This window comes from Lissotriton vulgaris, chromosome 2_1 (genome assembly GCF_964263255.1).
Source record: "Lissotriton vulgaris chromosome 2_1, aLisVul1.2, whole genome shotgun sequence".
Taxonomy (NCBI): Eukaryota; Metazoa; Chordata; class Amphibia; order Caudata; family Salamandridae; genus Lissotriton; species Lissotriton vulgaris.
This window is the reverse complement of record NC_141687.1, coordinates 345,878,184-345,903,924: the sequence shown is the minus strand read 5'-3', so window position 1 is coordinate 345,903,924 and position 25,741 is coordinate 345,878,184.

Sequence of the window (25,741 nt, the reverse complement as noted above, 5' to 3'; positions counted from 1 at the left end):
AACCTGGATCTTCTCTCTGCCTGACGCTTTGTGCAGGACCCTAGTGTAATGGTTGTGCAGAAATTAGGACATCTTTTCCCTTTCCAACTCCTCCATCTGGGTTGTGTAAGCGCCAAGATACTCCTTGGAGTGGAAGTAGCGCGGTAGAAATGTCCATTACATTACATTACATCTACATCCAGACAACTTGAACCTGGCTCTGAAAAGCATAGATAATGTAGATCAAAGCACAACTCTTACATGATGAATATTATATAAGAGACAGTAATCTTATAATATTTACCTTTGATTAGAGCAGTTACAGTTTAAGGATGGACTCGGGGCTCCTTCGGAGTCGTACCGTTATTCCTACTATGGTTGTTCACAAGGTTTCTGCCTTTATGGTTTCCCTTTTATAATTATGGTCTGAAATCTTAGTAAGTGAACAGTGTTAGAAGCCTATTGATAACTGTCCTAATACACCCTTAGGCTACAAAGCTGTCCAGTTCTGGCGGTTTCAAACTGAAAGATGTGAACTTTCCTTAGATATCTACATGGGACTCCTGTCAGGGCGCGTTTTAAGTGCAGGGCCGCCATAATGAACCCTGTAAACTCATAATACAGACCCTATTTTATGTGGTCCGTAATCGGTAATCCTGTACGCCTACTAAAATACTATGTTCGCTCAGGCATTGTATTGCCCATTAATATTATACCATACGGACCCTTCATGTCTCTCATTTGCTAACTTTAAAGAACAGGACTAAGGCCTTGTATTGCCCATTGAAATTATATCACAAGAACCTGTCCTGCCTCCCAAATGCTGACTTTAAAAATCGGGACCAGGAGGGCAGCAATTCTATGATCGAGTAGCTCGGGCATCCTTCTTTAAAGAATGGACTATCTGCAGAACCAAAAACGTGGTTTACCTCCTAGTCTGCCAGTGCGGCCTAGGCTTTGTAGCGGAGACAGGACGTGAACTACGGTATAGATTAATAAAATATAAGTCCGCTATACGAATAAAAAAGAGAATGCACCATTGACAGCACATTTTTGCCAGAATAACCACAGATGTGATGATTTCAAGTGGTTTATACTGGAAAAAATTAAACAAAACAGCCGTGGTGGCAATGTAGAAAAGACCAGAAAAATGAGGGAACAATGGTTCATGGGTAAACTGGACATCATCACCAGGGGGCTCAACTCAAGGGAAGATTGGATCTGGATGTCATTTATCATCTAAACTGTTCCTATAGCACACTGTGAGTGCAAACAGGTTTCCTTCTATTGATTAATGGTATACCGGTTGATTTTCTAATATATTGGCAAGGAGTTACCCACCACTTTTGACTTACAAGCTTTTATTCAAACATTTTCTGTAAACCGAGGGGGAATGTAATAGGCATTTCATTCTATTTCTTGTGAATATATTAGTAAGAATAATTTGTAACCACAATTTGTCCCCACCTTCCCCTGCCCCCCCTTTAATTTATATATTGCTTTATTTAACATCTACAACATGTGATAAGAACCGAGTGATAAGGACTTATTTAGCTGATCACAAACGGAATATTATACCCATCGATATGTGGCACAATTAGATGGAGTCCATTCTAAGGTGGCGTCTCTCTCCGTCAACCTTAGATGGGGCATATATTTCTCCCCGAAGTAGGGGGGATCTCAGACAATAAGATAGAGAGCGGTCTCGGCTTTTAAATGTTATGCAATTATGCATTTGGCTGCCGTTAGGTCCTGCACATTGGCCTTTAACTTCTTTTATCCTCTGGGAGAAGTCTGTGTATATGGACTTTGCTTAGGTTAAGATGCCGCCCGATAGTGACGATTGCGTCCTATCGACTGCGCTACAGACTCTATGGTCAGGGTTTAACGCGGAAGTGATTGAGGTCTGTAGCCAGAGAACATGGAGTCCCACTAGGGGGCGGGACGATACTGATTAGAATCAGGTGTTCCCTTAACTTAGATAGTATAAAGGAGCCAGGTTGTTCGCTACATCCGTTATACTCTACCTGGTGCAAATGATTGATCCTACGCGGTAGCCCGCAACCTTCGAAGTAAGTGGCAGGCTTGTTTTGCACGAGATACTCGATCGTAGAATTGCTGCCGCCCTGGTCCCAATTTTTAAAGTCAGCATATGGGAGGCAGGACGGTGTTATGTATTGCCCTATGTCCATCCTGGGACACTGTAGCAGGCTCCCACCTTGTCCCTGCGAAGACACCGTAGAGATGACATCACCAGCTGTCATCCGGCTTTGACAGTTGTCAGCTGGGTGACGTGAGGCGGCCAGTTAGCTTACGCTCCGCTCTCGGAGCCTGTGTTGGTACTCATTAAAGAACCTTGAAATACCCCAACCTTGTCATTGTCCGGTTCTTAACAATGGCGACGAGGACCAACACCGGAACCCACAAATGAATACATAAAAAAAAGAAAAAGCCTTGCGGTGAAAATAACATAAAGGACAAAGAAAATAACAGAAGCCAGCATAAAGTAAGGAAAATTCAAGGAAAGGAATATTGCGAGAATGTACAAGGAATGAAAGAGACTGGATATTAAGAAAAAAAAGAAAAGAAAACGTTAAAGTAAGGAAAAACGTGCGCTGTGAAGAAGTACGAATGAAGTGAATAGAAGCAACTAGAGAATAGAAAAGAACTGGAAATTGCGGTGTAAAATTACCTCACGAAGGAGCAACGGTTTAACGACATTCCAAACCGCCAGCTGATCACGACGTGTGGAACTGAAATAAAACGCGTTGTGGCGCGCAACGTAGGAAGGTGGCCATTTTAAGAGTAGGAAGTATGCGGTCCAGCTGATCAGCTACGCAACGCGCAAATAACGTGCCTCCATCTTATGGAAGTAAACAAAGGGCAAATACGAGCGTCGAAACGACGCACAAGCAAGGAGATTATGCCGAAGAACTGAGCGTAAGCACACAAATTACTGGAAAAAGTAAGGAGCAGGGAAATAATAAACAGAATTCATGTACATGTTAGGATGTGAACCAGGTACTTTAAAACATAAATATACGGAGGAGCTTAGCGGGCATCCAAGATGGTCGCGTGAGCACAGGACTCCCCGGACCCTCGCCACTCTTCGCAATCTATCCTGACTTCTTGGACTGATTCTCGAAGATGAACCTCGACTGAGTCCATAACTCTTTTCAGAATTTAAATCGGACTTGGGGAGCCGAAACAATAGCGTTTTGAACTTTTGAGGCCCACCTGGAGGCGAGCCGGGGACTTGGCGACTTGTGGATCCGGGACGAAGTTGAACAACAACGACTGTGGGGTCTCCTTGGTAGTCCTACCTCAACTTTCGGTTTCGTTTCTGGATCCTGACATGGTCTGATTGATAGACCGTTTCGCTTGGTTGGGAGCCTAGCCGGCCTCCATCTAGTGTACGCACTGCTTCATCATAACAGCCTTTTGGGTCAAGTTGTGACTTTGTTTTGGTCGTACGAGCTAGCTTCTGTGTTCTTGTTGGTGCCCGGCCTGCCGGCGGCCATTTTCACCAGGTCTCACAGGCCCCTCCGGGGCGCATCTTCCAACATGGCGGGCAGGGGTGAAGCCGAGAAGCGGAAGACCAAGACGCCTCTTCATGGGGGACCGGTCCAGACAAATGTTATGGACCGGTACACTCAAGCCAAAGGGTCCTCCGGGCTCTCCAGCCGTACCCCGGAGGACGCCAAAAAGGACCCGTCCTCTCCTGTCGATTTGTCCCTGCAGGACATTATGGGCGCCATCACCAACATGAGGGAGACCATCGGCCAGCAATATGAGGCTCTGGCTCGTAAAATAGACACGGTCGCCATTGATGTCACTCTGATCAGGGCCGACCTGTCCAAGACCAATGAGAAAGTGAAGTCATTGGATCTGAAGACCTCCAGCCTCACGGCCGATGTGTCGGAACTTCAAACCGAACTTGGCAATTTGAAATCGGCCAATGACCTGATGTCCCATCGGCTGGAGGATTTTGAGAACAGGGCAAGACGCAACAACATTCGGGTCATAGGTGTTCCAGAAAATCCCGAGACTCACTCGGTTGACCTCCTGGTTGAAGATCTAGTTCTGAACAATCTTGCCCCTTCTGGCCAGAGCAAGTTTTTCGCAGTGGAGCGTGCACATCGTGTTCCGGGTGGTATGCCCAAGCCGGGCGCTCCTCCGCGGCCTATCATCGCAAAACTTTTTCACTTCAGAGACCGTGATGCGATTCTGCGGGCATCGAGAGTGAGCGGCCCGGTAAAATTTGAAAATTCCTCTGTCAATTTTTTCCCGGACTTTACTCAACTTGTCCAGAGACAAAGGATTGGCTTTCAGGGGGTTAAGCGACTTCTTCGGGACCTGGGACTAAAGTATGCAATGCTTTTCCCTACTAGGCTTCGAGTGGAATATGAGGAACGGACCTTCTTTTTCGATCGACCTGACAATGTGAATGACTGGTTGGATTCCCTGCCTGGCCGAGGCGATCGGACGGAGCACCCTGGCGGTGCCAAGGGTGGTGTGCCTACACAGAAGTGACTTTTCGGTCCCTGACTTCCGAACATCGGACATTTTTCAGCTGGGTGCAAAATCTTCTGGGTTTTTTCGAATATTATGTCTTATTGTTGTCCACGTTCGGGTGAGGGGTGGTGATGGGCCTCTTTCCTCCTACGGGGGCTTTTTGTAGAATGGGACTGTTAGGGCGACAGGCACACTGTATGTTGGGGTGGCTTCTTAGTCTACTGCAGAGGTGCAGGGAGGGGGGGAGTTGTAACGGGTGTTGGTTGGGGGGTGGGATGGGGTGTTTGTGTGTGTGTTTTTCTCTCTCAAGGCGGCATATTGTTTTTTTTTCTGTTTCAGGTGTCCTGCTCTTTGTGGGGTGACTCATGCATCACTTGTGGGGATGGGGGGTAGTGGGTTGAGGTTGATATCCTGGAACGTCAATGGATTAGGGGATCGTATAAAACGGGGTGTTGTACTGAAATATTTGCGTTGTTTGTCTCCTGATGTGGTACTCTTGCAGGAGACGCATTTGGTGGGAAATGGGTGTCATGCTATGAATAGGTGGGGTTATCGCTTGGTTGAACACTCTGGGCTCACCACTGGTTCCAGAGGGGTTGGTATACTGGTCCGGTCTTCTCTCCCTCTAGAGATTGATAACGTAATCCTTGATGACAGAGGGCGTTATGCCGCCCTCACTGGTAGGTGGGAGGGTAAGACTCTTTCATTGGTTACTGTATACGTTCCCCCGGGTCTCCAGACCTCTACTTTCTCAGATGTCGGCCGGATGATGCTGGAGCTCCCTGATAGCCTTATGGGTGGGGATTTTAATTCTGTGCTTTCAGGCGTTTTGGATCACCACCCCCCCAGGGATCTTCCCACCTCCCAGTCATGGCTTGGTGGGTTCTTAGACACCTTTGGTCTGGTGGATTGTTGGAGGTTAATGCATCCGACACAATGTCAATACACCTTTCACTCTGGGGCTCATGGGAGTTTCTCCAGGCTTGGTTACATCCTTATGCCTGCTGTCCAGTCTTCCTACATGGGGGAGATCATACATTTGGCCCGGGGCATCTCAGATCATTCTCCTTTGTGGCTTAGTTTCGATACGGGGATCCATGCTGCGGGGCGTGAGGAAATATAAATTTTATGGTCAAGTAATGTTCCCTAACGCGTACCCCACCGTTTCCATGTACCAGCTTAAAGTGCATGTAACTTCCCTCCTGTGCCAGCTATGAAGACGCAAATACATTTGCGTCCAACGTTAACATGTCCTCTTTCAGATCCACCCTGAATGGGTTGAATATTCCGTTTCTAAGTATGCTATGCCAACGTCTTTTTGTGGTGTACTTTACACGTTTTTCAGCTCTGGCGAAGTAGGCCCTGAATTCTGCCATCGAGCCTTTTTTCCTGTTTTCTGACTCTGAAAGCCTCAGCCCAGGCTGTCTCTGTACCCGTGACCTCTGCCTTACTCCCTGTGCGGCTCACGGCGCTTAGCTCAGCCTGCTGCCTGCCAAGACTGTATTCAACCTTCGAATTATCTGTTCCGCTCCTCGAAAATGCATTCCTGCCTACTAGTTTAAGTAAACATCCCCCCAGCTGCAGAGCAAAGGGCCCGGCCTCACTGTCTCCGTGCAAGTAATTCATAGCCTCTGTTACCATGGTAGGCCCATGCCCCTCGCATTCTCATGTAGACACTTAGGCGCTTATACACGCACTCACAGTCAGTATAGAATAGCTTCTGCCCCAGAGACCTTTTCCGTTTAGATAATATGGTTCCCAAACATCAGATATCAGATATGATAGAAGTACGAGTTGATCTGACATGCCAGACTTCTGTCTCTTTCCGCCAGTGTAAATGTCAAGTCCCCTGCACCCTCCAGTTTCACGTCAATCACACGTCATGCAGCTGCGCGCGCATCCAGGCCTCAGATTTCTGCTGACATTACAAGATTCTGCTTAGTTGCCACCCACTTGTGACACCTACCTGTGACGTTTCTAGCACACACCTCTATGTTCACGCCTAGTTCACGCCTTCCAATTACGTATCACTACCATGTGGATGCTGTTATCTTGTTTCTCTCAGCTGTTACGCCTACTGTATTGGTTTCTATAATGTAACTTAAGTATATAAGCTATGTATTGTCAATAAAATATTGCTCTATCCCTTCCTGCACCCCAGTGGTGGCAGGAACAAGATATCCGGTCTTGACCATTCCTTTTTAAGGAATAAAACCCCTAAGAACTCTAACACCACGGACTCTGCCTCTTTCTTTCCGATTGAGTTATTATTGATTAAGTACTTACCTACATAGAAATTAGGACGGTAAATCAAATATTTACCACATTATTTTGGTGCCCGAACAGGGACCCCTCCCCCACCCCACGCGCCGGTTGGTGCGTTGCAAGCTCTGTCCCCTGCCATCAGTTAGACGGAACTACGCGTACTGGCAGGATTTCCTGTATCTCCCTCTGGCCCACGGAGGTGACGAAGACTGCGATCAGCACCCAGACGAGGCGGTGAGGAGTGCGGAGGATCCCGACCAGAGCCTAGCCGAAAGAAGCAAGGTCCGAGGTGTCAAGAGGCCCACCAGTTTCCGAAGTATCCACGTGTCGAGTCGAGTCGAGTCCGGTCCAGTCGAGTTTTCCGAGGCCTTCTGTTTCCGTGCTTCCCGGTGAGTACCATTGCTGGGACGTATCTAGACGGGTTTGGGTACACAAATTCGATCTGCACTGTTTTAGACAGTGTATCTGTACTGTTTAGCAGTATATCCGTTATCCTAGTTCTTGCACTGTTCTTAGCAGTGTATCTGTGCTGTTTAGCAGTACATCCAGTATAGGGGGGTAGTCATATATGTCTCAAATGTCTTTCATGTGATTAATGTCGTGGTATGAGTGATTGTTTTTTTTTGTGCATTATTGTGTTCTTGTGTAACTAGTTGTGTTCAGAATTAAGTAGCAAGGATTGAGCATTCAGTCCTAAGTAAACAAGATGCCGTTTTTCAACAAGTTAAAGCAGATAGGAACTAGGAAAGGGATACTAGAGGAAGAAATTCCTATCCCCCCTAGGGACACTCCTGGAAATTTCATGTATCAGAAACATGGCATAGACGCCATATTGTATCTAGATTTGTGGGCCGATTATACTAAGCATCTAGACGAGAGACACAGATGGCCTGTTACCGGAACATGGGATGCCGAGTGCATCATGAAGGTAGAAGAAGCACTATGGAAAAAGAAAGCCAGACAATCTCAGAAAGACGCCATAGAATTTTGGCGTAAGGAATCACATAAACGTGCTGAAAAAGCACTCCGTAGAGAAGACAGACTTAGAGAAGCACCGGATAAAGTCCGAGAAAACGAATTAGTTACTGAAGGGATCCGAGTAAAATCAGAACAAGTAGACCGCGCACGAAACAATCTCGTAAATGGTATGTATCTTGTGGCCGAGGGTTCGCCTGAAGCCACTTCAGAAATACCGAAAAATCTGCCACCACCATTGGTCCCAACTAAAGTAACTCACAAGACTACTAAAAGACATATTTCTGAATTCCTATCTAAACGATGTAGCACCCGCTTACACCAATCCACAGGCCCACGTCCCGCCTACTGACGGTGACGGAGGTGGCAACCCGCCCCAAGATCGCATTCCGCCACTACCGCAACAAGGTTCCCCCGTCCGACAGCCTGCTCCTCCACCCCCACCACTTCCCTCACCTAAGGTTAAGATACCAAATCCGTTCACGCCTGATCCTACTAAAAGACAAGTTCAAGTACAGATACAGACTCCACAGAGAGATAATGCCCAAGCCTCTGCCTCAGGAGGTGCGACCGGGGGTCACCAGACCCCGCCAGCAACACACAGATTACACCTTAGGGATATGCAGAAGCATTTTTCACTCCAATCACCCCGTCTCGACATACTCAAAGAACCGCTTCAAGTTTGCAGATACGATCCAGTACCCGGCAAAGATGATAGGATGTTTTTAGCATCACTACGCTTACGACAAGCTACAGATTACCTACTGTTTTTCTCAGGAATGAAAGAGCACCTAGATAGAATATATCATTTTGTCCAGACTGGGGAAGACCCTGACAGTATTAAGGAGGCCATGGCACACCAGAAAGTTGACACTCAAGCATATATACTACGTTTTTTCATAAATTGTTTAATAAGAGAACGAGACAGGCCTGAGACAGAACAGGATGAACTAGAGGGACTAAACAAGTGGGGTCAAAATATATCCGAAGGAAAACATGATAAAGGGGGTTGCATAGCCAATATGTACAGGAAAATAAGAAAAGCAGTGATAGAAATACACGAAAAAGAGAAAGAAAAAGCTTCCTCCGAGGAGGATGAAGAACCTGAAGAACCAGAAAAGACCACTGATACGATAGCGTATGTAGGTAAGGGAACTTACCTTAGGAAAGGCATTCGTCCAGAAAGCAAGAGAGTTTTTCTCTCTGGCATATCAAAACCGAATTCTCCTGAACATCAGTTTCAAGAGACTGATAAAAGGCTTCGAGAACGAATGGGGTACCATGTACTCAATTCTATGGATGAACAAGAACTAGCCCGGTCAGCAGTACTATGGGCTGACAATCCGAACATATACAATGATGACACAGTAGCGCAGACATTCCTGAACCTATCTCCAGACGAGCAGAAATTAGCAGGCGTATACATGATTCAGCACCTCCTCACGTTATACAGAAACCAACATTCTGATCCAAGTCCCTTACACGATACATTAGAAGCACTACTCATGGATAGATGGAGAGGTCTAAGTACCAAGTTAATACAAATAATTCTAGAACAACGGCACAGATACAATACTTTCTTAAGCTCCGAATATGTTCCCGCTCCGCCCCCAGAAAGAAAAATGTATCATATGGAGCGTCTGCATGGCATTGAAAGTCAGAACCCCTTACGAGAAGTACACCCAGTTATGGGTACCGATAATGCCTTGAAACGTGTGTATGTACACACACCTCTGACCAAGTTAGAACTATTGGAAATGAAGAAACTAGTACCCTGTCATGATAAAGACCCTGCAGGTTTTCACAGAGAACTTAAAGACATGTTACTGATGGGAGATTACACATATGAAGATATCATGAAAATGTTAAAGGTCCTACTGCCCACCGGCATCTACGAGAAACTTAAGGAACGAGAATGGGAGGTAGGAGACAAAAAGATTGCATGGACAGAAATAGAAGACGAGGAAAAACTTCGTACCCCAGGGCTAGGCCTTGGGGAGAAAACTAAAGCATTGCCAGGTTTGATAGTACAGGTTCTGCCAAGATTACTGACAACTAGAAAGGAAGATTGGGACGCTATCTCAGCCTGTAAACAGAAACACGATGAGGATACTAGTGACTTCTATTCAAGATTCGAGAAATGTTTCCTTATTAATAGCGGCCTTAAACCAAGTAGCGAATCGTACCCGCACTTTTTTGTATCAAAATTAGTCGAGAATTCCCTGCCAGCAGTTAAAAGTCGTGTATACAAGGTTGAGAGTACATGGCAAGCAAATACGCCATCCCAGATGTTACAAATGTTACAATACCATCAGAACAGAATTAGAGAAGAACAGGATCATGAACAGAAACGTATGAAAGATACGAAAATGAAAATGTTAGTGGCCCAGTCGGTTCCAGCCGACGGCCAGAGAAAAGGTACGACCCAGACCCAGAATTCAGCAGCTCCCGTTAAAGGGACATGCAACTATTGCAAGCAGCCAGGTCACTACGTACATGAATGCCCAGTCTTGAAACATAATATATCAACAGGTAAAACTAAAGAAAGGCCGCGTCCACCTAGACAAGACCAGGTCCAGCAACAGACTTCACAGAATATACAGCCTATGCAGAATACACAGCCTACGCATGCTTCATCACATACAGCACAGACGGTAGCGGTACCACAGCCACAGCCCATTGCCGCGACTCAGCAAGTTTCACAACAGATGTACCAGTATGCCCAATCTGCTTACCCCGATTATCCACGATACACATGAAACAGCCTAGAGAGGGAGTTTGGCTTGCCTCTTATTGAGATTCCTGTAGATCAAGAGGGTCCTTATGTACACAGTCAAGTATTGGGAAAGACAGAAAGTTTTTAATTGACACAGGGGCAAGTCGCACAACAATCAGCCATGATGAAGTCCCAGGGGCACCCCTCTCGGGCTCACAGAATGTTTCCCTTGGTTTTTCAGGACAGCCTATTGTAAATGAGGTATCAGAACCAGTCCCCCTGGCTGTGGGTCCATTATCACGTGTTACAGACTTGTTACTTACAAAATCATGTCCAGAAAATCTGTTAGGTATCAAAACATTGAAGGCTCTAGGAGCAGTGATATGTTGTTCTCCGGAGGGAGTTAGATTGTTTTTGCGAGATTTCAAGGGTCACTATGTATTACGAGAGTTTGATGTCAGATTGAAAAATGTACCGGATCACCTGTGGGCACAAGGCCCAACCGATGTAGGCTGCATGCACATTACACCATACCGTGTTACACTGAAACCAGGTGTTGTTTTACCCCGAATCAGACAATACAAGTTACCGCCCAATGCTGTAGTGGCTTTACTGGAAATCATTGAAGAGCTCATTGCCCAAGGAGTGGTCGTAGAGACCGACTCCAATATCTGTAATTCCCCTATCATTCCAATTCTTAAACGTACTGATCCCAATGTACCGCCAGTATATCGGCTGGTGATTGATTTACGAGAACTGAATAAATGCATTGTACCACAGTACCCTGTGGTTCCCGACATCTCTTCCCTATTGACTGCTATTGATTCTGAAGCAACGTTCTTTACTGTAATTGACCTCAAGAACGCCTTCTTCAGTGTGCCTATTGACCCAGAGAGCCAATACCTTTTCGGATTCAGTTTAAATGGACGAAGTTTCAAATTTTCCCGCGCACCTCAAGGATTCACAGAAAGCCCCAGCATCTATAGTCAAGCACTGAAAAGACAACTAGATTGTATTCAAATGCCAGTTAACACCGCTTTACTGCAATACGTCGATGATCTGTTGATCACCGCACGAAGTGAACCCGAATGTGAACAAGCATCACTGACAGTTTTACATTTTCTGGCCGACAAGGGACACAAGGTGTCTCCTTCAAAGCTACAATTCTGTGTTCAGCAAGTTTTGTACTTGGGTCACTTGCTGTCCAAAGTGGGGAGACAGCTCACTCCTGATCGCATCCAGTTAATTGTAAATATGCCACAACCCCAGACACAAAAGGAAGTGCGGGCCTTTATAGGCCTCACCTCGTACTGCAGACAATGGATCCCTCAGTATGCATTTCTAGCTAAACCACTCATTCAGTTGACAACACAGGAGGCAGCGACTTCGACTGCCCTTCCTTGGACTCAGGAACACACACAAGCCTTTGAAGAATTAAAGAAAGCTTTATGCCAAGCACCAGTTTTAGCGACACCATGTTACAGCAAACCTTTTACACTTTTTGTTACAGAACGTGATGGTACAGCGTTGTCTGTCCTCACTCAAGACCAAGCAGGTTAACATAAGCCTTGCGCTTATTTTTCAAGTACATTGGATTCAGTAGCCCAGGCACTCCCTGCGTGCTTAAAGTCAGTAGCAGCAACAGCACTAGCAATCAGACAGAGCGACTCAATTGTTTTAGGACATCAATTAACAGTACAAGTTCCACATTCTGTAGAGGTTCTTTTAAACAGAACTCAGACTCAACACTTGACTATAGCACGACTGACAGGTTATGAATTAACGCTATTCCAGCCACACATAGAAATCAGACGCTGCAGCATTCTAAACCCCGCAACATTGTTACCTTCAATTATGACAGATCCAGCCCCGCATGATTGTATAGAGATCATTAATGTAGTAACAAAGCCCCGACGAGACTTAACCGATGTTCCATTGACAAATCCAGACCTGACACTTTATGTGGATGGTTCATGTATGAGAACAAGTACAGGAGAATTAGTGGCCGCGTATGCAGTGACCACTGAAACTGAAGTTAAAGAAACATATCGTATTGATACACTGTCTGCTCAAGCGGCAGAGCTTATTGCTCTGACCCGAGCCTGTATACTAGCCAAGAACCGAAATGTTAACATATACACTGATTCCCGTTATGCGTTCGGAGTTGTACACGACTTCGGAATGTTATGGCAAGAACGAGGTTTCTTGACCTCTCACGGTGCCAAGATCCAACACGGTCCCCTCATTCAAGCGCTGTTAGAAGCAATACATCTGCCTTCAGGCATATCCGTCATGAAGTGTAAAGCACATACTAAAGTTACAGATTCTGTTTCCCAGGGTAACGACCTAGCAGACCAGACATTAAAACATACAGCATTGACTCACACTCAGACAACTGACGTGACAAAGACAATAGTACCGACACATTGTATGACAGTCAGGGATCCCACACTAGATGTAATCGATATTCAGACACATGCTACTACAGATGAAATCAAGAAATGGACTGAACTAGGAGGGATCCAGACAGATCAAGGTTGGATGACAAAGGGAAAATCTACATGGTTTCTCCCCGACTCTATGGTTCAAGTCATAATCAATACAGCACATAGTCCAGCACATCTAGGAGAGAAAGCGATGTTAGACAGTTTACAGAATCTCTGGTATAACAAACACTTACGAGCAGCAGCAAAACAGAAAGTGCGTACTTGCATGATCTGTTGTCAGTTCAATCCAGGTAAAAGCGTTCCTGTAGAGCAAGGTGGATTTCATCCTCCCGATCACCCTTTTGAAGTCCTCCAGATGGATTATATCCAGATGGACCGTTGTCGAGGATTCAAATATGTCCTCGTAATTGTTTGTGCACTTTCCCGTTGGACCGAAGCATATCCAGTCCCAGATTACACTGCTCCGACCACTGCCAGGCAGCTGGTTCGAGAATTCTTCCCACGATACGGCTTGCCTCGTGTCGTGTACTCAGATAACGGACAGCCATTCTCATCCGAACTCATGAAACAGGTTTCCTTGCTGCTAGGATATCAGTGGAGATTCCATTGTGTCCGACATCCCGAAGCCGCTGGCCTTGTAGAGAGGCATAACCAGACACTAAAGACCCGCCTTGCTAAAGTTTGTAAAGAGAAAGGGGTCGACTGGATAGTCGCCCTGCCAGTTGCATTGTTCTATATGAGGATGGTCGCCCACTCGAGATCAGGACTATCCCCGTATGAAGTGGTCTTTGGCAGACCACCGAATATGTGGGGGACGCCCATACCTAAGAAAATTACCGATGTTGATTGTAATATGCTGACAGATTACCTTGCCTCCTTGATGTCTGCACTCCAATCATGTCGTTCACAGGTTGCCGCAGCCTTCCCTGACAACACTGATGTAAAGCCGCATGATGTCCGTCCCGGTGACACGGTTCTAATTAGGAACTTCGACAGGAAAAGTCCGCTGGAGCCCCGCTGGAAAGAGCCGAAGACCGTCCTTCTTACAACGCGGACCGCTATCAAAGTGGAGGGCCGAAAGGGGTGGATCCATACGAGCCATATAAAAAAGTGTGACGAACTGATGCCAGAAAAAGACTCGTCCACCCCCTCCAAAGACTGCATCGAACCTAGTGACTTTAAAGTTCCGAAACAAGAGAAAACTCCCCAAGAGGAGTACAGATTGAAACTTCGATCTAGCAAGTCAGACAGTTTAATTGTTTAAGTCCTCCCCTAGGTGAATCGGTTAAATAGTTTCTGACATGTATCCCCTAGATCGAGATAGAGAGAGAGAGAGACAACTCAAGAATAAGCATGGGCGAATTTTGCGAATCTCGCGTTCGCGAATTTTGCGGATTTGCGAACTCGCAATCCGCAAAATCCGCGAATTCTCGCGAATTTGCGGATTTTTTTTTTTGTGTGTTTGCGCGGGTTTCTGCCAGTTCGCGAGGGTTTTGTACAATGTCGCAAATTGCGAACTTACCTGTCGGGTCGCAAGTTTCGCGAACTTGTTGTTTCTACGTGTCCAGCCTGTTTGGGACACTCTTCTTCATCACTGCCACTCTCTGTCACCACTGCCACTCTCTGACTACTCATGCCACCCTCTGGCCCACCCATGCCACCCTCTGTTTCATCACAGCACCCTCTGGTTGTCCAGTCGGTGTACATTATTGTGGCAACGCAAGCACACCTTCCCTGCCTCAAGTGACCTGAATTAATTTGGGGCTGATTAATGTGTCACAGAATATTTTTTTAGCTGGCACCTGCTTCCTTAGTGCTTCCTGATTAGTGAACTTTTGCACTTGCTAAGTGCTTTCATTGTTGCAAAATTAGTTACAACACCTGCCCTGCCCCAACTGACAATAATGAATTAGGGGCTGATTAATGGATTTGAACTGCCAGCCTGGCTCCTGCTTGTCTCCCTTAGCTGTAATTCAGGACCTTTGTGGCATATGTGTAACTATTCTGAGGTTCAGAGCAGGGTCACATAATAGTTGCAACTGGCAACTGAACTCTGGAGGGGCCCCTCAGCAAGCACTACAGGAAATGGCTACTAATGATGAGCCTGAACTTTTGAACCTGGTAAGTAGTTACTTTCAGTTTGCTAAAATCGTATTTCTGCAATTTTGCACTTATTCGCGGGGCGCGAACTCACGCGAACTCACGCGAACAGTGCGAGCAGTGCGAGCAAAATCCGCTGCTCGCGGATTTGCGGATTTTGCGGGAGATTCGCGAATCTCGCGGATTGCGAATTTCCCGAAAATCCGCAAAATCCGCGAGCGAAACGGATTTTCCGCCCATGCCTACTCAAGAAACGTACATATTGCAAATCACTCCGTAGTCACTGTATAGTGACATTATTGATTATGTTTTTTCTAAGCCTTCTGATTATTGTTGCTAGTATATTGCTTCCCATATACTACCCTATTTTCAAGCGTGAACAATCTGCTTACAATGTTTCTGCTGAACATTCTTTTAGTGAATTACCTCCCCACGAACTTTCTTACAGACTCGCGCTGCGCAACAACACATTCATTAGTATGTTACATCACTCCCATCAGACTAACAATGCTACAAACTGCTGGATATGTGGCCTACTCCCTCCCTACCAGAAATACAAGGGAGTTCTGCCCCTCTTTCCGTACCCGTTCACTCACAATGGCTCCTGTGGTGCATGGTTTAGAATAATCAATTCCTTAGATCCTGATGTCGCTGTTTTCAAAGGGAGCTGGGTTTGGGGAAACTTGAACTTAGTTCTGCTTAAAGCCTGTTACCCTGACAAGAAGGGACTCCCCACTAGAATAGGAACTGATCTAGAAAATGAAGTATATGGATTAGGTAATTATACAATTAACCTTATGATTCTTACTGTTGAATCCGAAGCCGCACCAGTTCTCCCTGCTATGTCAGTATTACCAGTCACTGGTGATTTATGTGTCAGTAAGAAGGGTTCAGTACACTTAGGTCATAGCAAATGTACTACTGTGGTCGAATTCAGTGACCAAGGCAAATCTTCCTTTAGAGCTACTCGTCATTCCTACTTTGTTTGTGGCCATACCGCATACATACGCTTGCCTCCAGATTGGGATGGTACCTGTTACATTGCATTCCTTCTGCCCCCTGTTTTTCTAGCGCCTCCTGATTATCACAGAAATTCAAATCTAGTAAAGAATAGACTCCGAAGAGATCTCCCGATTGTCGACTACACTGAAACGGCATGGGAGCAATACACAGATTTCAATAAAGGATTCTTTTTCTTCACAGGCCCCGTCCAAAATAGTAAACTAATACGCAGATTAACCAGAACACTTGAAGCAGTAGTGAATGAAACTGCCTCCGCCCTAGGCAACTTAACAGAGGAGCAGTCCGCCATGCGGGTTGTTGTTCTTCAGAATCGTCTTGTTATTGACGTCATCTTGGCAGATAGAGGCGGAGCTTGTAAGGTCATCGGGTCAAGTTGCTGTGTTTTCATTCCAGAAAACGCACCAACGGTATACCAAGCTATTACACGTCTTCATAAAATTGCAAATCAGATACATCAGAATCCAGGCACCTGGACTTGGTCCGGTTGGTTCTGGACAACGTTAACCGCTTGGGGATGGAAGATCCTATCCTTCCTAGGCATTGCCCTTGTCATAGTATTCAGTTGCTGCCTGTGCCTACAGTGTGGGCCAGCGATTTGTGGACTGTGTGCCACATCGTGCATTGAACATTCCAGTTTTCTCTCAAAACGTGAAAGAAAGAAAGAAGAACAAATGATGTTACAAGAACAGACTGATCAATTCATGAGGATCGATATATCATGAAGGGTCCGTAGGGAACAAGGAGGGAATGAGGAAATATACATTTTATGGTCAAGTAATGTTCCCTAACGCGTACCCCACCGTCTCCATGTACCAGCTTAAAGTGCATGTAACTTCCCTCCTGTGCCAGGTATGAAGACGCAAATACATTTGCGTCCAACGTTAACATGTCCTCTTTCAGATCCACCCTGAATGGGTTGAATATTCCGTTTCTAAGTATGCTATGCCAACGTCTTTTTGTGGTGTACTTTACACGTTTTTCAGCTCTGGCGAAATAGGCCCTGAATTCTGCCATCGAGCCTTTTTTCCTGTTTTCTGACTCCGAAAGCCTCAGCCCAGGCTGTCTCTGTACCCGTGACCTCTGCCTTACTCCCTGTGCGGCTCACGGCGCTTAGCTCAGCCTGCTGCCTGCCAAGACTGTATTCAACCTTCGAATTATCTGTTCCGCTCCTCGAAAATGCATTCCTGCCTACTAGTTTAAGTAAACATCCCCCCAGCTGCAGAGCAAAGGGCCCGGCCTCACTGTCTCCGTGCAAGTAATTCATAGCCTCTGTTACCATGGTAGGCCCATGCCCCTCGCATTCTCATGTAGACACTTAGGCGCTTATACACGCACTCACAGTCAGTATAGAATAGCTTCTGCCCCAGAGACCTTTTCCGTTTAGATAATATGGTTCCCAAACATCAGATATCAGATATGATAGAAGTACGAGTTGATCTGACATGCCAGACTTCTGTCTCTTTCCGCCAGTGTAAATGTCAAGTCCCCTGCACCCTCCAGTTTCACGTCAATCACACGTCATGCAGCTGCGCGCGCATCCAGGCCTCAGATTTCTGCTGACATTACAAGATTCTGCTTAGTTGCCACCCACTTGTGACACCTACCTGTGACGTTTCTAGCACACACCTCTATGTTCACGCCTAGTTCACGCCTTCCAATTATGTATCACTACCACGTGGATGCTGTTATCTTGTTTCTCTCAGCTGTTACGCCTACTGTATTGGTTTCTATAATGTAACTTAAGTATATAAGCTATGTATTGTCAATAAAATATTGCTCTATCCCTTCCTGCACCCCAGTGGTGGCAGGAACAAGATATCCGGTCTTGACCATTCCTTTTTAAGGAATAAAACCCCTAAGAACTCTAACACCACGGACTCTGCCTCTTTCTTTCCGATTGAGTTATTATTGATTAAGTACTTACCTGCATAGAAATTAGGACGGTAAATCAAATATTTACCACAGGCGGATCGCCCCTATCAATCCTTGGTGCCTGCGCAATCCCATGACCCGTAACAGCCTGATAAAGTCCCTAGATCACTAATTCCTGGAGAACGAGGGGTCCGTTTCGTCCTCAGTGTCCCTGTGGGAAGCCTTCAAAACTGTTATTCGGGGACAGGCCCTATCTTTAATAGCTGGGGACATGATCGCAAAAAGAGATATCGTGCAGCTGTGGGGTTCCCAATGGCCTCCCACCGTGTCGGTATGGAAGGAGAATATGGACTGGTGCATGTTTAGAGAGAAGACGGTATATTTGGCTAGAGGCAAGCCTAGGGCGTGGAGTAAAATTTGGGGTCAATGGAACGCCTAACGAGGGAACATCTGTACGCCCCCTTTTGAAGACACTCCGGACATTTCTCTGTCCCCCGGATCCTGAGGTTCCTGAAATACTTTACTCCTTTTTCCTGATTTTCTGACTTCCCTGCTGCCTCCCCCCCTAGTCATCTCTATTGTCCTCCTGATTCACTATCCGGTACTGCAGGTCCCCTCCATCGGAGCCCGACATCGTCTAGAACGCTTTTCGCCTTGAGTTTTGTTCTTCTGTTTTTCTCTTTGTTCTTTTATAAAAATCAAAAACATCTGTAACCTGACTACATCCTGTGTTGCCGAAATTGTATCCTGTACTCTGCTGGACCTCTAAGGGATCAGTCGCTGCTTTGTGATGTCATATATTTGCTTTACTTGTGCTAGCGGCCTGCCCCTGTGGTTGTAGGCCCATACTTGTAATGATATTTTTGGAAAATAAAGTTTAAAAAAAAACCAACAAACATATATATATATATATACAGTATAAATACCAACCCCTTTACCGATCGATCAGCAGAGCAACAAGTAAAACGAGCAAAGATGAAATATATCCATACACTAAAAAAAAAAGGAGAATATTACTGTATCAGACTTCTCTTTGTCAAATAAAAGGAAGGAAAGATGCTGGAATGAATAAAAAAAAAAGGAGGAATGGAGTAAGAATTACAGGATTTTCAAGTAAGCAGAATAAAAAAAAATAAAGGGTATAGAGAGTTTAAGGGACACTATTTAAACCTATTGTACATCCATTTAAAAAAAAAAAAAGGATGGCGTCAGGTTACTTGTGGAACCTATCCCCTCCACAGTCATTCCTACCTGGAAAAGATGAGCCTGTATTAAAATGGGAAGAGTGGTGGGAGTACTTTGAAAACTATATCTCGCAATTCGAGGACGACGAATTTAACTCAAAGAAAAAACACAAACTGTTGTTACATTGCCTAGGAGCAGGAGGAATAAAAGTTTATAACAATATCAACAAAAAAACAAGAGGAGAAGGTGAGACTGATGTGTACAAAAATGCTCTTGACGATCTTAACACCTATTACAAGCCCAATGTAAGCGTGGGAGTGGACAGATACAAGTTCTTCCACAGAAAACAGGGAAAAGAAGAATCTGTGGATGATTATGTGTCAGCACTCAAGAACTTGGCATTGAACTGTAGGTTTGGCGACTTGCATGACGAGCTCATCAGGGACCAAATTGTTATGCAAGGTTCTAATGCAAACATACAAGACAATTTATGGGCAAAGGGGGAATACCCGCTTCAAAATATAATAGACATTGCTAGAAAAGCAGAGTTAACCGGCTGTTGCGCAAAAGCAGTGATTGCAGAATGTAGTGTGAAGAAGGGGAGTGCTACAGTTAACAGAGTGATGCAAGATAAACGCACACCAAAACGGCATGGGGCAACAGAATGTCCAAACCAGTTTACAGCAAACAAAGAGAAAGCGATAAAAGACGTTGCTATAGATTCGGCCACATATCACACTGGGCAGATGACAAGAAATGCCCCGCCAGAGGAGTAAAGTGTACATACTGCGGAGTAGTAGGACATTTCCAAAAAGCATGGAATACGCATTCCGTCAAATATGTCAATGACAAGGTGAACTACCAAAGAGACACTTCAGATGAAGAGGATGATAATTTGTGTGTCCTCAGCATAGAAGAACAGGTGAACGAGGTCAGCACCAACATAACTAAGAGGAAAAAGAAGCCAATATGTGAAATGACGATCGGTGGTGTAGTTATCAGCATTGTGGAGGACTCGGGCTCACCCTACACAATCATAAATAAAAAAGTATGGGATGAAAAATTCAAACCACAAATTGGAGACCACCTGGATAAAGGGGTCATAGCAATAAAATCATTTAATGGTGAATCCATCAAAGTTTGTGGTGTAAGGAGGCTGAGATTCAACTTCAAAGGTAGAGAATCAGATGGGAAACTGTGCGTAGCAGCTGTAGGACCATCCGTGCTGGGATGGATGGATCAAGGCGATTTGGGTATCATCCTTGACCCAAACCAGGAAGACCCGGTCCTAGTGGTACAAGGAATTGATGACTACAGTAAGGCTGTGTTGGATAAGTACCCTAAGGCATTCAATGGTAAAATTGGAGCTTTAAATGGATACCAGCACAGAATCAGAGTAAAACCACAAGCTATACCCGTCGTACACAAACCAAGGAACCTCCCGTTTGCAGTCAAGGATGAGGTCAAATCTCAATTGGATCACCTACTTAAGGAAGGAATCATAGAACAGGTGGAAGCCAGTGAGTGGGTCGCACCTTTGGTCATAGCCAAACGCCCAAATGGAAAAATCAGGCTATGTGTGGATCTTCGCGACCTGAAAAAAAACATTGTTGTTGAACAATTTCCACTTCCTAAGATAGGAGAAATGTTGGCTACCACACAAAGGGGGTTAAATGGTTTACAACCATAGACTTGAAATCGGCATGCCACCAGGTGCCACTTCATCACAGCAGCAAAAACCTCACTGCATTCATCACACCATTTGGGTGCTTCCAGTTTACAAGGGTCCCCTTTGGTTTAGCTTCCGCTGCGGCGATGTTTCAAAGACTCATGAGTGAGATTTTCAAGGGAGTTTCCAACATCTTAATATTTCAAGACGATATCCTAGTGATGGGAAAGACCAAGGATGAACACAGGCTGCTCCCCTCACACACAGGGAGTTTGGCCATACACCCCTCTGCTCTTGTGAGCCTCTAATTGTTTTAAAAAAGCTTCGTTTTTATTTTGAAAACCTGAACTGTGTTCTGTATTAGAATTTTATTATTAGCAATCTGTTCACTGCTCTTACTTGTGGGGGCTTGGGGGCATTTCAGAGTGCTTCTGGGGGCCTCTGTTGTCACGTTGGGCTGACCACCGGCTTTGCCGACTGCGGCCGCCATCTTAGGTAGGCTTTCTGACTCGTAGCGGTCTAGTGCGAGGGCGTCTCCTGCCCCTCGCGCTATAAATCGGGCTCATTAGTTTGCCCGCGTTACCTACACAGGCTGCTCCCCTCACACACAGGGAGTTTGGCCATACACCCCTCTGCTCTTGTGAGCCTCTAATTGTTTTAAAAAAGCTTCGTTTTTATTTTGAAAACCTGAACTGTGTTCTGTATTAGAATTTTATTATTAGCAATCTGTTCACTGCTCTTACTTGTGGGGGCTTGGGGGCATTTCAGAGCGCTTCTGGGGGCCTCTGTTGTCACGTTGGGCTGACCACCGGCTTTACCGACTGCGGCCGCCATCTTGGGTAGGCTTTCTGACTCGTAGCGGTCTAGTGCGAGGGCGTCTCCTGCACCTCGCGCTTCATAAATGGCGACCAATCGTCGCCCGCGCAGCGGGCGGGCCCAGCGGGCGCGCCGATGGCGCGCCGGAGGCGCGCCAGAGGCAAGCCCGTCTGTGCCCGTCCGGGCCAGGACGGGCCTAGGGCCAGATACCCTGCCCGTGTCTGAATCTACTCCCACCACATACACGAAAGAGGAATTAGTCCTTTTAAAGCCGTCAAACTCGCGTTATTGTCATCATGGATTAGGAGCTGATGCCCTATTCATGCCATGTGTCTATTGCTCATTCAGGGACCAGGTTGGGGGAAACAAAGCTCTTACTAAAGACCCCCTTAGGCTAGGGCTTTTGAATTGTAGGTCCCTGCCTAAACACGCATTACAAATCCTACATTTGATTGAAGACACTAACTTAGACACCTTGTTTCTTACCGAAACATGGACATCTGCTGACTCTGATTTTGACTTAGTTAGTGTCCTTCCATCTGGCTATCTCATTCAGTCCCTCCATAGACCATTGGGAAAGGGAGGTGGCTTAGCTATCATCCACAGGGAGAAGCTGTCTTGCAGAATAGATAAAGGGCCCATCCAAGATGCAGAGAGCTGTTATTTTCGGATCCAGTCATCGCCGAATCATTCCCTTTCGGGCATTTTGGTCTATCGCCCCCCGGGGACAATAAAACAGTTTTCCACCTCCATTCTGGACCATGTTCCCGTCTTAGCCGCATCCTCTCCCAATTTCATTCTATTGGGGGATCTGAATCTTCATTTTGTCCTACAGGAGGATAAAATAGCATCTGACCTGAGATCGGAACTTATGACAGCTAAGCTCAGGCTCCATAATCAGGAACCTACACATGTGAAGGGACACTTGTTAGACTGTGTGTTCTCTAATATCTCACATCTTCAGACGAGCCCTCCTCTCCCTATGCCCTGGTCGGATCACTTCTTGGTGCCGTTTGAATTGAACTTTATGAGGGACCCTCCTCCTCCTCCCGGTCCTAGGGCACCTCGTACCTATAAGAGAATTTGGTCACGACTATCAACTGAGAATCTCTCCCTTATTCTTGAACAATCAGTCCCCCCATCTGGTTGCGATCCCCTGGTAGCCGATGTTGCCTTCCATGACTGGCTCCGCCAAGCATTAGATATGGAACTTCCTCTCAAAGCCATCTCAAATAAAAGGAGCGGCCCCAAGTCCTCCTGGTACACCCCTGAATTGGGATGTATGAGAAAGAAATGTAAAAAGCTGGAGCGAGAATGGCGGAAGAACTGGGCGACCACCAAAAAAGATAACTATCGTGAAGCCATGAGAGCATACAAGGTGGCTTGCAATTCGACCAAAGCCGCCCATTTTGAGGAAAGAATCAGAATGGCAGGTTACTCTTCTAGAGAAACTTATCAGATCCTTAAAGAGCTTCTCACTGTCCCTACTCCCCCGGTAACTCAGGAGGTAAATTCTGATAAATGCAATCAACTGGCCCAGTTTTTTGATGTCAAAATACAGAACATCTTAGCCTGCCTTCCTCTGAGCACCGGTAGGGTAGACAAAGCAGCTCCGGAGGCCGCACTGGACGTAAAGGTGTTGGATAGCTTCCCCCCTGTCTCAAAGGAGGCTTTTTGTGAGGAGCTTTCAGCCCTGAAGAGCGGCTCCCCTTTGGACCCCATGCCCATCCGGATCCTCAAGCAATTCACGAACATCATTGCAGGCCCAGCTATATGCAAGTGCAAAAGGACTAGGAGCTGTGTTAACACAACAAGACAAAAAGGGTGATGATTGTACAATCGCATTTGCATCGCGATCCTTGACACCAACAGAGGAAAAATTCTCTGTCATTGAACGGGAGGCGCTAGCGTGCATATGGGCACTAGAACACTTTAGGAACTTTGTATGGGGTAACAAAGTCACACTTTGCACCGACCATAAACCTGTTACAAAAGTGTTCATCACAAAAGGCCTGTACAATGCGTCGTCAAGATTAGCGCGATTATCCATGCACCTTTTCGATTACAACTATGAAGTCCACTATGTTCCAGGGGTAAGAAACGTTGTAGCCGATTATCTGAGCAGAATGCCAGCTGAAAAAGCGGAACCTGAAGCAACAAATGAAAGCGAAGAATACTGCATAGCCATCTTAGAAGAATGTCTCCAAGGAATTTCGAAAGAAGAATGGCTATTTGAACAAGAAAAGGACGCTGACATGCAAAATGTGATCTAGGTATAGTGAAGAGTAAGAAGAGAGTGAAGGAGAACTACTGGTGGCCAGGAGTAAGTATTGAAGTAGAAAGGTTGGTAAGAGATTGCAGTATGTGCCAACAATCTGACAAGAGCCAAGTGACCCTCAGACCACCCCTCCATCCCATCAAGTGCCCCGCAATGCCTTGGGAAAGAGTGAGGGTAAACATAATGGGACCCATACAAGAACAGGGAGAACATTGGTACATAATTATGATCATTGATCATTTTACAAAATGGCCTGAACTCAAATTTACCCCAGTGGTGGCAGGAACAAGATATCCGGTCTTGACCATTCCTTTTTAAGGAATAAAACCCCTAAGAACTCTAACACCACGGACTCTGCCTCTTTCTTTCCGATTGAGTTATTATTGATTAAGTACTTACCTGCATAGAAATTAGGACGGTAAATCAAATATTTACCACAGGCGGATCGCCCCTATCAATCCTTGGTGCCTGCGCAATCCCATGACCCGTAACAGCCTGATAAAGTCCCTGGATCACTAATTCCTGGAGAACGAGGGGTCCGTTTCGTCCTCAGTGTCCCTGTGGGAAGCCTTCAAAACTGTTATTCGGGGACAGGCCCTATCTTTAATAGCTGGGGACATGATCGCAAAAAGAGATATCGTGCAGCTGTGGGGTTCCCAATGGCCTCCCACCGTGTCGGTATGGAAGGAGAATATGGACTGGTGCATGTTTAGAGAGAAGACGGTATATTTGGCTAGAGGCAAGCCTAGGGCGTGGAGTAAAATTTGGGGTCAATGGAACGCCTAACGAGGGAACATCTGTACGCCCCCTTTTGAAGACACTCCGGACATTTCTCTGTCCCCCGGATCCTGAGGTTCCTGAAATACTTTACTCCTTTTTCCTGATTTTCTGACTTCCCTGCTGCCTCCCCCCCTAGTCATCTCTATTGTCCTCCCGATTCACTATCCGGTACTGCAGGTCCCCTCCATCGGAGCCCGACATCGTCTAGAACGCTTTTCGCCTTGAGTTTTGTTCTTCTGTTTTTCTCTTTGTTCTTTTATAAAAATCAAAAACATCTGTAACCTGACTACATCCTGTGTTGCCGAAATTGTATCCTGTACTCTGCTGGATCTCTAAGGGATCAGTCGCTGCTTTGTGATGTCATATACTTGCTTTACTTGTGCTAGCGGCCTGCCCCTGTGGTTGTAGGCCCATACTTGTAATGATATTTTTGGAAAATAAAGTTTAAAAAAAAACCAACAAACATATATATATATACAGTATAAATACCAACCCCTTTACCGATCGATCAGCAGAGCAACAAGTAAAACGAGCAAAGATGAAATATATCCATACACTAAAAAAAAAAGGAGAATATTACTGTATCAGACTTCTCTTTGTCAAATAAAAGGAAGGAAAGATGCTGGAATGAATAAAAAAAAGAAGGAGGAATAGAGTAAGAATTACAGGATTTTCAAGTAAGCAGAATAAAAAAAAATAAAGGGTATAGAGAGTTTAAGGGACACTATTTAAACCTATTGTACATCCATTTAAAAAAAAAAAAAAAGGATGGCGTCAGGTTACTTGTGGAACCTATCCCCTCCACAGTCATTCCTACCTGGAAAAGATGAGCCTGTATTAAAATGGGAAGAGTGGTGGGAGTACTTTGAAAACTATATCTCGCAATTCGAGGACGACGAATTTAACTCAAAGAAAAAACACAAACTGTTGTTACATTGCCTAGGAGCAGGAGGAATAAAAGTTTATAACAATATCAACAAAAAAACAAGAGGAGAAGGTGAGACTGATGTGTACAAAAATGCTCTTGACGATCTTAACACCTATTACAAGCCCAATGTAAGCGTGGGAGTGGACAGATACAAGTTCTTCCACAGAACACAGGGAAAAGAAGAATCTGTGGA